A 20249-nucleotide genomic window follows, 5' to 3' on the forward strand; every position below is an offset into this window, starting at 1 on the left:
ACAAGAAAGAGTGAGTATTCTGTGCTCCATTCTGAGTCTGATTCTTGGTTCTCAGAATGGAGCTGGGAGACAACCTGAGCTGAGGTTCGAAGGACCTTGTTAGGTTCTCCTAAGAAAAACGCTTTGCAAGGGGCCCCTGTCCAGCCGCTGCCTTATATGAGGGCCAAGTAGCCGCTTAGTCAAAGACCACAGACTCTGTTGCGTTTGGTGTTTAGACACATGCCATGTCTGTTGGAACAGGGGTGGAGCTAAAGAGGAGATTGAGTAAAGACTGAAATACAAAAGAAAACCGTAGAGTCTCAAAGAGAAAGTTTGTTCTAAGGAGTTCAGCTGCTGGGCCTTAGAGTAATGGGGGGAGGCCCCCAGGTGCTCCAGAAGCCTAAGAGCTCTGAATGCAGACTCAAAGTGCTGCCTTACTCAACTCTCTATTTTGACGGTCTGCCTAGCCCTGCTATAGAACAACCCTTGCCACCCCATCACCATCCTCTGTGGAGCATCACCCAGAGGAAGGATGAAGTTCCCTTCCTCATTGCACAGGAGACTGGTCAGCCATCCTGGCACCAGTCAGGGTGGGTAGCTCAGGTCTGCAGCTTGGAGGAGGAGCGGGGAGCTCAGAGCAGCCCACTGCAGCTTCAGTCTTTGTGTGAGAGAGCCAGAATGATCTGCGCCTGGCTCTCTCACACAAAGGCACCCGCATACTTTGAGAAGAAAGGAGTGAATATTTTTCAGAGGGCTGGAGGTCTGGGTGAGCATATGAAGGAAATGGTGGTTGTAACTTGGGCATGGATGTTGATGTGTCCTCATATGTACCCACAACATTTGGAACCTTGGGAACATTTGGGTTATGCTTCCTTGGCAAAGAAGGTACTTTTCTCCACTTGATTTGCAAAGGATAATCTTGGATCTAGGAGAATCAGACCATTCAGGATTCAGAAACTATGTAGGTGGTGTGTAGGCTGTGGCTGTGCTCTGCAGTAACCTAGGAACGTCAACAGCTTTGGTTTTGTCCGTCATATCAAAACAACATAGAATTTCAGAAATCTTGAACAGTGAGCATTTTGTGAGTGTTTTGAGTGAAAATGGGTAGATAAATCAATATCTCAGAAAAAGACCTCAGATTTCTAAAGTGAAGAAACAGAAAATAGTTTAGTGGGTTCCTTCATGGTAGCCAGAGGGCCAGGCTGAGATTCAGAAGGACAGTTTCGAATCTATACCACACCCCATATTAATCATATGTCTAATTTGCACTAAGTTTTGGGTGAGAACCCTCAGGATTCTCACTAAAAACTCAGAATCATTATTGTCCCATCTTCTTTCCTGGACTGCTGTATACATCGGACGAGACAATGGGTGCCAAAGAGCAGCCGTCAAGTTAGTCCACGCTTTGTAGGAAGAGATTCTCAGTACCCTCACAGGTAATTCATCTTCAAATACATTTTTTCCAGGACATCTCTGGCAATCCCACCCCATTTCTTACCAAATTGAGTAAATGAAGCAGTATAAATGTAAATGCTATTTTCACACATTAGTGTACCAACATCATTCATTGTATTTGTGTAATATATAACCATGTTCAGGACAATTTTACCTATAGTTTATTTTGTGTATTGGAAAGCCTGGGTTTGGAATTCAAGTGACTCCTTTTCTGCTTCCTAGCTGTGCAACTTTTTTCTGCTGATTCCACTGCAGCGAGTACACGTCTTTGTTACTTACAACATTGCAGTGGCTGAACTTGTACAAATGGGTCCAATATCATAGACTCCCAGGCATTATAAATGTGCAAAGAGAGCTTATTTTTACCAATATATATGTTTATCAGTCACAATCCTCAGGGTTGTAAGAACAACAAAAAAAAGGAACAACTTTGACTTAACAGGAGAATTTAGTCAAAGGACATTGACCAATACGTCACTGAATAGCCAGAAAGGCTGGAAGCCCAGATCTGGACACTGTGCAGCCAGAAGCAGGCAAAATCAAGCCATAGAAGCGGTCCAGAGAGAATTCCTCGGTCACCCCCTGAACATTAGACAAAACAGCGTGCTGGAGTTGGACTCTAAACATTACTGTTGACAATGCTGCCTCCATTGCCCTAGGAAATGGGATGAGGCTACCCTCTCCAATGCTGCTAGCAAGGATGATTTGTGTCCCTATTTTCTTGCATCAGTAGCTCTAAGTCATATCCAGGGTAGATGCATCTAATTAGATGAGCCTGAGTCCTTTATCCCACAAAAAGCACTGAGGAAGTTAGGAAAGCAGACCTCTAGAGGAGGAAGTAGCCTTTACACCCCACCAAACCTTAAGCAATGAGGAACTTAGGCAATTCTGGGACAGAGTCAGGATCCCAGAAATAAACCCTCACATACACGTTCAATTAATATTTGGCAAGGCAACCGAGAATAGTCAATGGAGAAAGGGCAGTCCCTTCAAAAATAATGTTGAGAAAATTGGATATTCACATACGGATGAACGAAATTGGGCCCCTATCTTAAACTGTTCACAAAAATTAAGTTGAAATGGATGAAAGATTTAAATCGGAGCTGTCACCATGCAACTGCAAGAAGAAAACAAGAAAAAAGATCGTTGACATTCTCAATGGTAATGATTTTTTGGAGATGAGACTAAGCACAATCAACAAAAATCAAAAATTAATAAGTAGGACTGCATCAAATTAAAAAGCTTCTTCACAGCCAAAGAATCAACAAAATAAAAAAGCAACCTACGCAATGGGAGAAAATATTTTCAAATCTTCTATCTGATATGGGGTTAATACCCAAAATAAATTTAAAACTCATATAATTCAATAGCGAAAAAAATACTAAAAACACAATTTAAAAATGGGCACAATAACCAAATAGAGACTTTTCCAAAAAAGACATACAAATAGCCAATGAGTACATGAAATGGTGTTTGATATTAATAATCATCAGGGAAATGCAAATCAAAACCACAGTAACATATCACCTCACACCTGTTAATAAAATATACAGATCATGTATTGTATAAATGTATACTTGAAACCTACATGATCCTATTAACCAATGTCATCCCAATAAATTTAATAAAAAAGGAAAGTTATGATCAAAAAGATGAGAGGTAAGTTCTGGTGAATATGTAGAGAAAGGGAAACCCTTCGCATTGTTGGTGGGAATGAAAATGGGTAGAGCAATTATGGAAACTGGTATGGAGGTTCCTCAAAAAACTAAAAACAGAACTACCATATGATCCAGCAATCCCACTTCTTGGTATATACCCAAAGGAAATGAGAACAGAATATGGAAGAGATATCTGCACTCCTTTGTTCTTTATCGCATTATTTACAATAGCTAGGAGAGAGAAACAATCGAAGTGTCCATCAACAGATGAATGGATAAGATGTAGCGTATATGTACAATGGAATACTATTTCGCCATGAGAAAGAAGGAAATTCTGCTATTTCCAACAACATGGAAGAACCATGAGAGAATTATACTAAGTGAAATAGATCAGGCAAAGAGAGACAAAGATTGCATGATATTACTTATATGTGGAATCTAAAAGAAACCAAAGTCATAGAAACAGAGTGTAGAGAGGTGGTTACCAGGGGAATGGGGCTGAGGAACAGAAATGGGGATATGGACATGTTGGTCAAAGGATTCAAACTTCAAGTTAGAAGAGTAATAAATTCTGTGCATCTAATGTACAACATGGCGATTACAGTAAATAATGCTGTATTATATATTTGAAAGTTGCTAAGAGAGATCTCAAGTGTTCTCACCACAAAAAAGAAATGGTAATTATGTGACATGATGTACTAGCTAATGCCATAGTGGTCATCATTTTGCAATCTATAACTATCAAATCCATACATTGTGCACTTTAAATTAGTATATAATGTTAAATGTCAACTATATCTCAATAGAACTGAAGAGAAAAAGACTTTAAAAAATGCATTTCAGGGGAAACCTTCCCTCATGTGCCCTTTTTCACTGCTTCAACATATTTGGAATAGTCCTACTTTTTTTTCGATTTACGTTTTTCATGATTTTATTAAAAAGCAATAACGGCATTGGTACACGGTGATAGTCCTTTGAGGATGACTTTTGCATTATTCATGCACTTTTTCACAATAGACTCTTCATGCCTTTGAATTCTTTTAGTTCTAGTGGGAAATAGAAACAAATCAGCAAAGGCACTTGGCTCTTGAAAGCCTGTGTCCAGCTGAGTGTTACGATATCAATTACATCATGAAAAACTCCTCGTACCTAAAAAACTGCTAAAGCTCAGAGGGCCGCAGTACTACTTCTCAGCATAGGGCATACTGGAAAAGAAAATGTAGATCGCTTTTAAGTAGCTTTGGATGTTGCTAAAAATGGGGACGTTTTTTGATATTAGAAAAATATGCATTTGCCTTTAAACCAACGTGTTGCCCACTATGTATTAATAAACTGACTGCAACAAAGACTTTCTTATCCATTGCTAAAAATTGACCAACTATAAACAGCCACCAGAGTGCTGTCTTTGCCAGTGCCAAAAAGATTTCCAAATCCTTTCAGCTAAAAAGCCAGCAAAGATCAAAGAGGTTTCACATGAGCTCTCCACATACCAGTGAGATACAAGTGCCATCCTTTAGTACATTATAATAATCCTGTTGTGCAGTACTCTTTTCCAATGACCTGTAAAAATAATATATTTGAGACAGTCATTTTTTTCAGCCAAGAGAGAGAAAATATGAATTAGGAAAGGTATATTTAACAAGTTCCATGATCTATGTTATAAGTTAATACTTTTTCCCCGATTCTATAGAGTTCAGAGTTGCAAATGTTTGACAGATTACCTATAAAAGAGATAAAAAATTGAGTGTTAACTGTGTACCTTGACAAAATGATTTATTATTCTTTAGTTTATTGGGATAAATACTACATGTGTTCTAACATTTATAGCTTTCATTTATTTTGTTGTGCATGCCCTGCACCAAATTAAAATATATGCACTTAACACAATATTGCAGCCAGATTTCTAAAAGGAGGAAAGAAAAAAAGAGAAGAAGAAAAGAAGGAAGGAAGGAAGGAAGGAAGGAAGGAAGGAAGGAAGGAAGGAAGGAAGGAAGGAAGGAAAGAAGGAAGGAAGGGAGGGAGGGAGGGGAGAGGAGGGGAGGGGAGGGGAGGGAAGGGAAAGAGAAAGGAAAATTCAGTCCAAGTTAAATTCTCATTAAGCTCAATTTATTTTATTTGCTAATGGTATCACACTAATTTTCTAATGCATTCATATATCCATTGGCCATGATCAATAACATTGAAATTTTCACCTGAGCCTCTGTTCAGTTCTGACACTACAACCCTGATTAGTCATGTTTTACCATCTGCCTCTCGTATGGGTGTTGACACTCCTCTTATGGTCAAGATCAAATAGGTAAAGTCTGCTTCCCTCTTCCACTATACTGTAAACTCTGCGATATCAGGGACCACGTCTGCTTTGTGTACACACCAAGCAATTAGGACACAATGCCCCATGCATAAATATTTACTGAGTACATTTTCTGCATGAGAAACATAAATTAGGTTATAAGAAATAGAAATCTAGCCAAATAATTCACGTATATAGAAAGAGTCTGGATGTTCTCTGATCCTCACCCTCCCCAGCTTCTTTGCCTTTCCCTGTGCATCCACTCCATTCTTTCCACCCGGCCAGTTTTCTCTGGCACTCTCCTCCCTCGTAATCGTAATCGGGAGCATGGGAAACCCTGAAACAGCTGCCCCAGTTCTGACTCCAGGGGACTTTCACTTTAAGTAGCCAGTACACCCTTCAGCCTGGATTCTAATTCACATGAGAAAAGTCTGATTAAAACCGCTGTCAGAGGGGAGGAGAAATGGAGGGCTGGATGAAAGAAGGATAAAGGATTAAACAACAACAACAAAAAGTATGTTTAACACATAGACACACACACACCAGTGTGGTGATAGCCAGAGGGAAGAGGGGGGTGGGCATAACGTTAAAGTGGGCAAAGTGGGGCAAAATGGGGAGGGAAGCAGACTTTGCTGGGGCGATGGGCACATGATGCAGATGATGTCTCGTTGAGTTGTACACTTGAAATCTGTATGGTTTTGTAAACCGATATCACCCCAATAGATTCAATTTTTTTAAAAAAGGTGGAGGGATCAAGCAAAAAGGAAAAGGGACTCATGGACTTGGACTACAGTGTGGTAATTGCAGGGGGAGAGGGTGGTATAAAGGGGTTAAATTGTAATGCCAAAAATTACAATAAAAATTTTTTTAAATAAAAAAATAAACAGCCCACCATTTTCAAGTCATTGGACTAACTTCCCTTGGATTAAGTTTCCTTCTTCATTTAATCCACTGCAGCAAGGGAAAAATGCTACATATTAGAATTAGAGTGTGTGATCATAGAAGGAGGTAGCCCCATGAGGAATATCTCCCCAAGATAGAGCTGTGACTAGGGCAGGTAAGCATAGACAAGTCTAGTTTAACTGCTTTTAGTTGTCAGATTTTTTATCATTCTGCCCCAGTACCTGGCACATAATAGGTATTTAAAAATATTTGTTGAAAAAAATAAAGATTAAATTTAAAAAACTAAAATTTGTTGAATCAGTGATAAAATATGATATAATATATTATTCTTTTGAGCTTTGTAATCATGTGGGATGAGGAAGGAAAGTGGAAGGGGATGAAGCAGCCAGTTGCTGAGGTTTAGGACTTTGGAAAGACACAGGCAAACCCTCATTTTATTCTGCTTCACTTTATTGTACTGCACAGATGTTGCATTTGCTACATTGAAGGCAAAACCCTCCCATCACCAAAAAGATTACCACTCATTTCATTGCAGTTCTCTGGGACCCAACCCACAATATCTCTGAGGTAAATGCCTGTGTATAATGCTCTAGGGTGGGTAAAATCAAAGCTAGACATTTATGTTTCTTTAACTTTCCTGCTCAAGCATTGCTTTTAAAATGAAGTCTTATCAAACCAATCTTTGAAAAATCAATAAAAACAGTTGAAACAGAAAGCAGAGGATATAATATGTAATTTCCCAGAAACCCTTGCCCACTCTGCCCATTTTCAAGGGCCACAATACTGTATTTTCTTCTTTTCTGATTCTCTTTAGATCTTAAACTATTTTGAATGGCAGGAAGGATTCTATTGTTAATTATAAGATTGAAAAAGGAAACAAATCCCCCTGTAATAAATTTCCCCTCAAAAAACACGCTGTGAGGTGGAAAAGGCTGATGGCTACACAGATGTTACAGAAATCTGTTGGCAGAGATGCCCTTTGCTTCATGTTGAGAGCAAGTAATTATTTTCTCTTTGTTCTTGTGGAGGGGCCCCAGTGGAGCATTTATTAGTTTTTCCCCACTTTTCTCTTCAAATAAATACAATTTTGTAAAGGGCAATAAAACCAAGACCAGATGGAATCACTTACACTGGGAATCCAACCATGGCAGTTGTCAGAGTGTGTCAGGAGCCCCTCTACCTGGGTGTTCCCCAGGAAATACGGGAGGCACATAGCATGCACTCTGAAGGTGACCTCCCTCTCACAGAGAGACAGTTAAACTCATACTGAGGGCTCACCCTCTGTGCATGCTTTTAGCAATCTCTACTCCAGAAGGTACAATGTTACCACATAAGCAGAACCCCTACAATAGGTTTTTTATAGGGTGGTTTGGGGGACTCAAAAGCTACTCTTGAAACACTGCACCTATCTTCCAACTGTAAATTTTGTAGAGACTGCAAATGTTCAGACTGCTCTTCTGGAAGATTGTAGGCTTAAAGCTGAAGAGAGTATACAGTTGAACTGTGTGATCTATCCTTCAGACAGGAATCATGGTTTTAGTTCACTTGCCAGCAAACCTTGGACTTGGGCTTGGATGCGACAGGAATAGCAGAACTCACTGAAGAGATCATCAGCTACTTCCTCTAATTACTTTCTGGATGCTGTGACCTCCAGCAACAGAGGCATTTATTCTCCACGGGTGTCCTGCTGTCTTGAAAGCCTGTGAGCCTCGTCGGTCCTCACGGTGTGATAAGCTGCCAAGGGAAATTGCCAGTGCAGGCTTGAGAAGAGCTGAGAAGTCATATGGACAGGGTAGCGTTTCAAGGCCTACTAATCCTTGTGCCCGGTGACATGAGAAGATCATCAGACCTGCTTGAGCATGGGAGGGACTTCTGCAAAGGGATAAGATTACCCTTAAGTGTCTCAAAGCTCTTGCCTTTTTAATGAAGTACTGACTCTAGTTAGAGGTGAGTCACCAGATTGAAAGGATCAACTCTCTATTTCAGGACAATGACCTGAGCAGTAACTTTGTAATTTCTCTGATGGGTCCATTTATTTGCTCTGCGCATTTCATTTACATTTCCAGAGGGTGGGAATCATTTTCTGTAACATGGAACATTGTTCTGATCTCTTACTCATCTCCCGCCTTTACGCCCATTTATATAAGAAGCTCAGAGTCTGGCCCTGGCTGGTGTGGCTCAGTTGATTGGGCATCATCCCACAAAGTGAATGGTTGCCAGTTTGATACCTGGTCAGGGCACATGCCTGGGTTCAGTCCCTGACTGGGGCACATACAAAAGGCAACTGATCAATGTTTCTCTCACACATTGATATGTCTCTCTCTTTCTCCCTTCCTTCTCCTCTAAAAAAAATTTTTTTTAACTTTTTAATAAAAGCTCAGACTCTGCATGTTCTCACCCAAATACTCCGGACGTGTGAATCACATCACTGGGAGAAATCACAGAAGCCAGTTCATCATGTCACTGCTGAGCTACCTTTATTCCAGGTGCTGGAAATCCACACCTACCCAAACCTCAAAATACCCTGTCCTTCCACAAGACCAAAGAGAAAAAGAATCACTTGCTTCCCATACAAAGAAAAGGGCATCTTTGTCAGTGGGGTTCTGTAGCATCTGTCCGGCCGTCAGTCTTTTCCACCTCACAGCATATCTTGTGAGAGCTGTGAAGGGTGGGCAGTTTGGTTAAACAGAAACAGGAAATAAACATGGACCCTGACCACAAGGCATCACCAACATCAAAGGAGACCCAGATATGCAACAATTACATTATGATTCAATCAGTACTATAATAAGGTCAGAAGAAGCAGAGGATAGTGTGATAAGAAAAAAGGAGGTGATGTTTGCGCTGTCGATGGTGTGATCAGGAGTTTGCCAGCCAGAGTGTGAGAACATTCCATTCCGAGGTAGGCAACAACATGAGGAAGAGTACGGAGGCTTCCAATGGGCAACTGCTGAAATGATTCTGGGTATTTTAGTGACATTTGAAAATGTAAGTTTTACATCTTACATAAAATACAGTATAAAGTTTATATAGTGTAGAGCAGTCTTAAAATTAATTTTAGAATGGCTTTATGTTAAAGTTACATAAGAAAAAAAATTATTTCCCATTTAAGATAACAGACTTTTTCAGATCAGAGCTGGAATACAGGCTGAGTTCCACTCTCATGAATGTAAGTTGTGATGCTATACTATTCATAAAACTGTTATGAACTCTTTGAAGGCAATTAAGATGCAAAACCAAATCGCCTATCCCTGGCTGATGTGGCTCATTTGGGCCTCATCTCACAAAGCAAAGGGTCACTGGTTTGATTCCCAGTCCCCAGTAGGGGTGCATGCAAGAGGCAACTGATTGATGTTTCTTACATCAATGTTTCTCTCCCTCTCTTTCTCCCTCGCTTCCCCTCTCTCTGGAATCAATTAAAAGAAAAAAAATTGCCCAAAAATATCAGAAAACAACCAGCATTTACTGAATGCCTATTATGTGGCAGACCCCAATCTCATCAATTCATATACACAGTCACATTTACTTTAATACTCACACTAGCTCTTTGAGGTAGATATTGTCCCCATTCTACATTAAGGAAACAAACGCAGAAGATATCAAGTAATTTGTCCATCAGTGCTAGAGCTTTATTCAAATCCCAGATTTGTTTGATGTCACAGCATCATTTTCCACATCCATCCCCAAAATCCTACCAGGAACCATTCGATGTTCATTAACGCTTTCTATCTGTATAACTAGTAGCATATATGTGACCGCATGACATCGCAGAAGCAGCACTATACCAAGAATAAAGAAGGTAGTATTCTAGCCCCCACACATCTTCACACATCTTTTTCTCTGTGACTTTCATTAAATTACTTAACCCTTGAGTAGGGTGAACTAGATCATTTCTAAGGTTCTATCCAGCTACAAAAGACCAAAATGCTCCGTTATTACAATCATGGCTGCATAAGGGATTTTCATTCAAGTATTAGCTATTATCTTGAAAATAAATTCATCTTTCATAAAGGCAGAATCATTAAATCGATTATTTTCTAGAGCTCCCTACACTAATGCTAGGCCAGGTGTTATTTATTCCAAAATAGATCTCACTTCAACAGCTAGGTTAGTGTCACAAATTAACCAAAGCATCGTTTTTTTTAAAAGATTTCATTTATTTATTTTTAGAGAGGGGAAGGGAGAAAGAGAGAGAGAGAGAAACATCAATGTGTGGTTACCTCTCGCACACCCCCTACTTGGGACCTGGTCCGCAACCCAGGCATGTGCCAACTGGGAATCAAACCAGCGACCCTTCAGTTCACAGGCCGGCACCCAATCCACTGAGCTACACCTGGCAGGGCAGGACATAATTTTTTAAACAGAGAGAGTTAATAAAATGTGAGTTTGAACCTCAAAAATAAATGAATACAGGCACTTCGTTTTATTGTGCTTCACAGATGTAGCATCTTTTTACAAATTGAAGGCAAGACCTTCCACATGCAAAAAAAAGTTACAACTCACTTTACTGCAGTGGTCTGGAACCAAACCCCCAGTATCTCCAAGGTATTCCTGTATTTTCAAAATTGGTAAACATATGACATAACATCTATCACATATTGAAGGACTGGGGAGTATGCAGACAGACCAGGAAAAGAAAAACCTGATTTCAGCAGAGCTTCAGCTGTGGAGGATCAGAGAGAAAATGGAGAAATAAATCAGGCTCAGGGAGAAGAGAAAGTAGACATGGTACCCCAATGCCCACTGTCATTTACTGAAGAAATGTTTTTTCAGTGTTTTGGGGAAAAGCATGACACAGTAGAAGAAATACGGGCTAGAAATCAACAGATGTAGATTTAAATTTCAGCACTGTCACTCATTATTTTGTGACAATTTCCTCATGCATTTATGAAAATGGAGAAAATAATCCCTATTGAGCAATTTCATTGTATTGATTAAATGAGGTAATGGGCATGAAAATGCTTACAATCCAGTGGTATAATATAAACACTGTGTTTTCTGCTCCTTGAGCTGCAGTTAAATTAGTAGTGTAAAGCAGCTTTAATGCTATTGGATTAAAAAAATCACATTCGTATCTGAGAGATCTGAGAACAATGAAATGACAAGAATACAGCTCTGGGCCAGATTTAAATCTTAGCTCTGCTACTTCTTTGCAGTGTGACTTTGTACAAGTTACTTACCTTTGCTGAACTTCAGTTTCCACATCAGTAAATTAGGGTAATCGTCATGTAGGGTTATTATGAGGACTAAATGAGTAATACTTAGAGGAATCTGTTAGATAAAACTTAACAGTGTCTGGTACATAGCGATGTCTCAATAAACGTTGGCTCTCATTATTACTTTAGTCAGCATTTTCAGCTTGGACAAAACCCCTACTAGCAGCCAAGGTCAAATTTTCCCTTCTCTCCCATCTCAAGTTCTGCCAGCTGGGCCTTGCTTCAGGCTGCCACAGTGACCCCTGTACGTTTTGGTAGGGGGTAAGAATTAGGAATGAACTGAAGGTCAGCCTCAGCCTGGGCAGTTGTACTTTATCTACTCCTTGGCTTCAGTTTCAGCCTTTGCAAGGTCTGACAGTTGAAGGCCTACTTCAACATGCTTTCTGGCACCCACAACTTGTTATCAATGACCATATTATTACATAGGTTATGGTCCCACCTAGTTAGTGTGACATCTTGATTTATGATTAATAATTGAATATTCACTTTCAAATAAACATTTTAGATGTAACTTGGACTGAAAATCTTCCTATGTGATTTATACATTGAACTCTATCCATCAGTTTAAGGGTGCATGTGCTTTTAGAATGCAAATATTTCTGTAAATTTTTACTTGCTGTAAAGATCCTCTTTCCCTGTGGGGGAAATGCTAAAATTGGTGTGCATGCAATTAAAGATGATAAGCAAATGGGAATTCAGAAGGGATACAAAAACCTTGACAGCCAGTAACACTGCTCCATAACCACATTTCTAGAACCAAGGTTTACAATTTTCTTCTCAAGTAATTGTTAGATGCAGTTAAGTGAATGCAAAAAAAAAAAAAAAAAAAAAAAAGAAAGAAAGAAAAGAAAAAAAAGGGCAACATATCTTGGGCTTTTTTCTAAAATCATCATCTTATAGTGCATGAAGTTTCAGTTTGTCAGAATACTTTGATAAAATTTGATCATTACTACTAACCTCAAAAACTTCAAATCCACAAGTTAAAGAGAAAAATGCCTTTAACTTAGTTACTAGTGGAGAAATATCAAGTCTTTATAATCATGAGTTGCTCCCTGCTCTATTTAAGATTTTAAATGAGTAGTTTAATACGAGTGCAGGAGCAAATTTATAGGTTGACAAAACTGAAAAATTACAGTTCACTGCCTGATAGAAATTAATGATTCTGAACTACATTGAAACCTTAAAATACAAATGAGGTAATAAAATTATAATTTTTGAGTAAAACTTATCCAAGTATTTTAGAAGCTTGTATCCTGTGATGGCAATCTTCCACATAGGCCTTGGCCAAATACTAATTTCAAGAGCTCAACCTCTGTTGATTTGGTCAGTCTGTGCACTGTGAATGTGATTCTGCCATACACCATATTAAGAAGTGCCAATCACCCACATGCATGCACCGAGGAGAGGCCAGCCCAGGTGGCCGAAGTGGGGTGGTGTCCAATGCAAGGCCCACAGGCTGCATGCGGCCCAGGACAGCTATGAATGTGGCCCAACGCAAAATCGTAAATTTACTTAAAACTTTGTTTTTGCTCATCAGTTTTCATTAGTGTTTGTGTATTTAATGGGTAGTCCAAAACAACTCCTCTTCTTCCACTGTGGCCGCGATGCCAAAAGCTTGGACACCCCTGCAAGAGGGTTGGAGGAGTCACCTGTGAGCATGCGCTGTGCACACCAAGAGGCTGCTGCTGCTGCTATCCATATCCATATGGGCTATTAACAAAAGATAGTGGGTTGCTTGGCAAACAATGAAGCAAATACTAGACGTATAAATAAAAACTTTTTAGAGCAGCTGGTCAACACAGACAGTTTCTTATTGGAGTATTGAATAAGTTGTGCAGGAAAAAGCCCAAAGCCCAAAGCAAGGCAGTTTTGGCAGTAGATGGCAAGATTGTCACCCAGAAGGAAAAAATATAACAAACAGCATATTATTCCACTGGAAAATGTCTCTATCTATTTCATTAAAGATGAGGAAGACTTGAGGAATGGATGGCTTATAAAGACACCAACTACATCATTTGCAGTTTATGCTGTCGCTGCCACTGAGAAATCAGAACGGGTAAATCACATAAACGTGTTACTGATGTGCTCTTCAAAAGCAGAAAGACACCCAGTAACGAACATGCTGCTCTCTTTCTGTTCCTGACTTTGAGGCAACTTTATGTTTGCGTTGTCAGAAAGCAAAATTCACACCTGTTAATCCTCAACACCATTGCCGCAAATGTGGTTTTGTTGTCTGTGGGCCCTGCTCTGAAAAGAGATTGCTTTTTTTTTCCCCCCTTTTGCCTCTTCTGACCATTCCCCACCCCCCATCCTGCTCCCACAGTCAATTCCTACACTGCTGCCCATGTCTGTGAGCCATTCATACATGCTCTTTGTCTAGTCCCTTCCCCTTCTTTTTTCACCATTATCCCCCTCTCCTTCTCTCTGGCCATTTAAGTCTGTTCCATGTCCCTATGCCTGTGGTTCTATTTTGTTCATTAGTTTATTTTGTTAGATTTCTCTTATAGATGAGATCATATGGCATTTGTCTCACTGATTGGCTTATTGCACTAGCATACTACTCTCCAGTTCTATCCATGCTGTTGCAAAAGGTAGGAGTTCCTTCTTTCTGTCTGCTGTGCAGAATTGCATTTTGTAAATGTACCACAGCTTTTTGATCCACTCATTTACTGATGGGCACTTAGGCTGTTACCAGCACTTTGCTATTGTAAATAGCACTGCTATGAGCATTGGGGTGCAAAAGTTCTTTTGAATTGGTGATTCATTATTCTTCTTTTTTCTTTCTTTCTTTCTTTATTTTTAAATACATTTGTCTCTGCCTCCCCCGCCACCACTTTCCCTTGCCTCCTCCCTCCTTCCCTCCCTCAGCTCTTCCCCTTTGGTTTTGTCCATTAGTCCTTGCTATATGTTCCTTGACTTTCCCCTTCCCTTCCCTTTCCCTGCCCGCCCCTCCCTCCTTCCCTCTTGTCTCTGTTGATTTCTTTTCCTTTCAGTGTTGCTGGTCTTATTTTCCTTGTATCTTTGTATTGTTGGTTAGGTTCCGCTTATAGGTGAGATCATATGGTATTTGTCTTTCGCCCCCTGGCTTATTTCGCTTAGCATAATGCTCTCCAGTTCCATCCATGCTGTTGCGAAGTTTAGTAGTTCTTTTTTCCTTTCTGCTGTGTAGTATTCCATTGTGTATATGTACCATAATTTTTGATCCAATCATCTACTGATGGACACTTAGGTTGCTTCCAACACTTGGCTATTGTAAATTGTGCTGCCATGAACATTGGGGTGCATAGGTTCTTTTGTATTGGCGTTTTGGTGTTCTTAGGGTATAGTCCCAGCACAGGAATCACTGGATCAAAAGGCAGTTCCATTTTCAGCTTTTTGAGGAAACTCCACACCGCCTTCCACAGTGGCTGCACCAGTCTGCATTCCCACCAACAGTGGACTAGAGTTCCCTTTTCTCCACAGGCTCGCCAGCACCTGTTGTTTGTGGATCTGTTTATGATGGCCATTCTGACCGGTGTGAGGTGGTACCTCATGGTGGTTTTGATCTGCATGTCTCTGATGGCTAGTGATGCTGAGCATCCTTTCAAATGTCTCTGGGCCCTCTGTATCTCCTCCTTGGAAAAACATCTGCCCAGGTCCTTTGCCCATTTTTTGATTGGATCGTTTGTCTTCTTGGAGTGGAGTCGAGTGAGTTCTTTATATATCTTGGAGATCAAACTTCTATCTGATGTATCATGAGCAAATATATTTTCCCATATGGTTGGCTCCCTTTTCATTTTGCTGATGTTTTCTTTAGCCGTGCAGAAGCTTCTTATTTTGATGAGTTCCCACTTGTTTATTCTTTCCTTTATGTCCCTTGCTTTAGGAGACATATCAGTGAAAAAATTGCTGCATGGGATATCTGAGAGTTTCCTGCCAATGTTCTCCTCTAGGACTTTGATGGTGTTGCGACTTATATTTAAGTCTTTTATCCATCTTGAGTTTATTTTTGTGTATGGTGTCAGCTGATGATCCAATTTCAATTTTTTGCATGTAGCCGTCCAGCTTTCCCAACACCATTTGTTGAAGAGGCTATTATGGCTCCATTTTATGCTTCTGCCCCCTTTGTCAAATATTAGATGCCCATAGAGACCTGGGCTTTCTATTCTGTTCCACTGGTCTATGGGTCTGTTCTTGTGCCAGTACCAAATTGTTTTGAGTGTAGTGGCTTTGTAGTAGAGTTTGATGTCCGGTATTGTGATCCCTCCTACTTTGTGTTTCTTTCTCAAAATTGCTGCAGCTATTTGGGGTCGTTTATGGTTCCATATAAATTTTTGAAATGTCTGTTCTATTTCTGTGACATATGTCATTGGTATCTTAATAGGGATTGCGTTGAATATGTAAATTGCTTTGGGTAGTATGAACATTTTGATGATATTAATTCTTCCAATCCATGAGTACGGTATATGCTTCCATTTATTTGTGTCTTCCTTAATTTCTTTTTTCAATGTTATATAGTTTTCTGCATACAGGTCTTTTATGTCTTTGGTTAAATTTATGCCTAGGTATTTTATTTTTCTTCTTGCTATATCGAATGGTATTTTTTTTTTTTTTGATTTCTTCTTCTTCTATTGCATTGCTGGTGTACAAAAATGTCTTTGATTTCTGAATGTTGACTTTGTATCCTGCTGTTTTGCCAAATTCACTTATTAGGTTGAGGAGTTTTTTGGTAGAGCCTACAGGGTTCTCTAGGTACACTATCATGTCATCTGCAAACAATGATAGCTTTACTTCCTCCTTTCCTATTTGGATGCCTTTTATCTCTTTCTCCTGTCTGACCGCTGTGGCTAGGACTTCCAATATGATGTTGAAAAGAAGTGGGGAGAGCGGACATCCTTGGCGTGTTCCCGATCTTAGTGGGAAGGCTTTCAGTTTTTGCCCGTTGAGTATGATATTAGCTGTAGGTTTTTCATATATGGCCTTTATTACGTTGAGGAATGCCCCATTTATTCCCATTTTGCTGAGTGTTTTGATCATAAATGGGTGCTGTACCTTATCAAATGCTTTTTCTGCATCTATTGAGATGATCATGTGGTTTTTGTCTTGTCTTTTATTTATGTGATGTATCACGTTTACTGATTTGCATATATTGAACCATCCCTGCATCCCTGGGATGAATCCCACTTGATCGTGGTGGATAATCTTGAAAAGAGATTGCTTTCAAGCCAGTTCTCTAAGCCTGTGAGGATGTGTGACTTCTGCTATGACCTGCTTTCTACTGGGGACATGGCCGTATGCCAACCCACTGGATTGGACTCTTACACTTAGTCATTTTAGTCTCCTTTAAATGATGTACCTGATAATGGTGACGATGAAGATAGCAGTGACTAGGGACCTATTTTCAAATATTTAATTGGGTGTGTGTATCTGAGAAGTCAGCTTTGGGACAAATGTAAAATTATGAGCTCTTAATTTTGCTCTAGCCATGAATTTGCCTGAGAAACTGTGTGCGCCTCAGTATGTTCTACAGAAAACGGGTCCTATTGTCACTCCCGTCAACCCCACCACTGCCACCCCCTCCCAGTTCCCCACTCGTCTACAAGGGTAGTTGATTGCAAATATAGCAGATACATTTTTGTTTATTGTTTAATTTTTAATTATTTTTTTGGAAAATTGGGAGGTATTTAACACATCATATACTACATTTCTGTTTATTGTATGTTCTGTTATGTGGAAAAACTAAAAGCAAAGAATGACAGGGAAAGGAGTATAATGTGGTTAGTAATATTAGATTTTTTTCTAACCATTCTAATGGTTAACACTCCAGTAACAAAAATACATGATTTGGAGATATTTTGGCTTTTTCATATACCAAGTGGTATATGGAACTATTTATCATAACAGTACTGTTACATGAAATAAACCCCTACCTTCTCACTTTTTAGTTTTAAAAATATGCTGTTGTTCTTTCAGGTGATGAGTGTTTATGAATAGGTAAAATTAGAAAATACTTGTTACATGACAACTACAAACAACTAGATTTAAAGGTTCTTCCTTCTATATGAATACTTTTCCATAAAAGTTATTTTTTGTTTTATAGGTACCAAATTATAATAGTCAAATATAAATTTTAAATTAATAGGCCATTCTTAGGAATTTGGTTTGAAATTTATCCAATGTAGAATTGTCATATTGCATTAGTTTCTATTTTTAGCAAGACATTTGTAGTTATAAATTCATTTGCTTTAACATTATTTCTAGAATGAAAAATCTTGTAAAATCCTTGAAATAGACTAAAATCCTATGATAGAGCACAGATCTACTTAGGCTAAGATATGGAAGAAATAATGTGTAACAATGGTCAAGACAAACCAGTTAAATTTGACAAGACTTCTAATGAAGTATTGTCTATTTCAGTGTGGAACTATCTTGAATTTATAAAGTGTTGTAGTTTAAAAAGTTTTGTACAGTCCCAAACAATTTTTCTGTTTTTATAAAACAATTTTATGTTTAATCTATTTCTAAAATCATTCTGAAATCTATGGAAATAGAGTTTTTTTCTAAAAAGTAAACTTTACTGAGTCAGTGTAGGTTGCTTTTGAGAAGTGGTAATTTTTCACTCTGCTTTGATGCAGCCATTAGTTTGAAAGTATATTTATCAAATAAGACTTGATACATTTTGAACTACTCTCTCCATTTGCATGCTGCAAATAACTACATTCTTCAAATATGAAAAATCAGTCCAAAGATTAATTCTAAATTCTTTTGTTTTTAAACCTTTCAATCTAGATATATTGCATATATTATGAGAGGTTTAATCCAATAACTTGTGATAGAGGCGTCTTTGGTTTAAGGCACTAACTTTACTGTTGAATTGTGAAACCATCTGAGATATGTAGATCTCCCTGTAGGAAATGTGAAAGATGTGGTCAGTTTAACATCAGATGGACTTTTGTTTCCAAGCAATATATCATATAATCAACTTATCTAAAAAGAACCATAAAACCTGAGAAGTGCTGATGAAGACTTACTGGCACACAGGAGCCAGTAGATTCAGGAACAAAGGAGAAATGTTCTGCACTAACGTTTGCATTGTCAACCTCTTGACCTTTTTTTTACAGTTTAGAAAAAGAAATGACATGGCAGTCACCAAGGCTGCATGTTCAGTACAGCCCCGTCTCTAGGTCATCCAGTTCCCAGGTTTGTGGACCTCATGTAGGTGACCAGAATGCTCTTGCACCATAGTACAGGTAAGGGTCAAAGGGAGTGCACTTAATCAGAAATGAGAAATGGCCCTCTATGGCTAGGTTCCTGACTTTAGATTGCTAATTTATCCTATTTTATTTTCTGGTCAGATTGCAGGCTGAAAAATTTTCTCGGAAATGAAATATGCCAGAATTAGGCATGTTTGGTTTCAAGTGTTAATGACAGCAACGTGTATGGAAAGTTTGGTTCATACAAGAATGAAAATTTAATATACTTAAATCAACTCTGAAAATAACACCAAAGTAGAGTCAATAATTTTCCTATCAATTCAACAGGACCAAATAACTCAAAAAAGCGTTTTTTACTAAGAATATTAAAAATTTCAATTTCAAAGAAATTTTTTTTCCTAAGGACAGATGTGATGCAATCTTTAGAATTTTGAGGGCATAGTATTTATTTGGAAATTCATGTCAAGACCAACAAATGAAATGATGGTGCATGCTCAAGTGGCTATAGAGATGAAGGACAGATATAAGAAGCTACATTAAGGATTATCCATTCACAAGAATCTCTACAAATGACACAGCTAAAATCTTCCAATTCATGTCATTATAATAGAAGGGTGGGCATGGTTATATGTAAATTAACTAGATTACAGTTCACTGCCTTACAGAACTTGAGCTTGGTTTAGAAGGCTTGATGATATATGATACACTTTACCCATTCTCAGAATAATGCCACAACGTATCAGTAAATTCATTCATTTCCCTCTTTATAATTGACCAACCTCAGACTGGATTTGTGAACTTGAATTTCTAAGCAAGGAACAAAGGAAGAAAGCAGACCAGAAAGAGAAAAGAGCTACCTATTCTACATGACAGATTGAATGAGGCTCTTCATGCTCCTTGTGACTGAAACACTGATACACTCCTATTTCTCACACATGCTTTGCAAACACGACTGTAAATGGGGGAGTTTTCTAATTTGCTTACCATTAGATCCAGGCCTTATCAAGTATTTGCTGAAGACTGAATAGAAAAGTGGTAGAAAATGATTAGAAAAGTGCAAATTACCATTGCTCAACCTCATCAGATTCTCACAACTATCATCACAGCGCTATGCCAAGCACGACCCATTAAGGCAGGTTCTGACTTTTTTCTGGACTCAACATTCTCTTGCCTGATCCCACAGTCTTTTTTTCTGAATAAATACCAGGGCCCCCGTCCTATGGCACTGAACTTTGGAAAATTTTCCATTTTTGGGAGGTTAGGAGTTGGCAGCATCTGTGCAACACAACAATCAGCTGACTAAAATATAACTTAAACAGCACAAAGGTCATCATTCTAGGCTCCTGAAGTTTTCACACTTCTTTTCATTCATAACAGCACAGACATATGCTCTCAAATTGACTGAATAGAGAACACTCTATGACCACAGATCCTGCAATAGCTCAATCTATGAAGTAAGGATTATAGTAAATAAAGGTAAAATGAATGAATGACTGGCGGGGCAGCAATTTCCTCTCAAGGAACTATCTTAATGACATTTAAAATAGTATACAAT

The 20249-nt window shown here is 38.8% G+C and overlaps 1 pseudogene; it reads left to right on the forward strand.

Moving 5' to 3' along the window:
- The first annotated feature begins 348 nt into the window (after positions 1–348).
- Positions 349–16871, forward strand: LOC129061915 (pleckstrin homology domain-containing family F member 2-like; annotated as a pseudogene).
- Positions 16872–20249: the final 3378 nt, after the last annotated feature.

The sequence above is a fragment of the Pteronotus mesoamericanus genome, unplaced genomic scaffold (assembly GCF_021234165.1).
Source record: "Pteronotus mesoamericanus isolate MK-2021 breed Mesoamerican mustached bat unplaced genomic scaffold, CSHL_Meso_final scaffold_651, whole genome shotgun sequence".
Taxonomy (NCBI): Eukaryota; Metazoa; Chordata; class Mammalia; order Chiroptera; family Mormoopidae; genus Pteronotus; species Pteronotus mesoamericanus.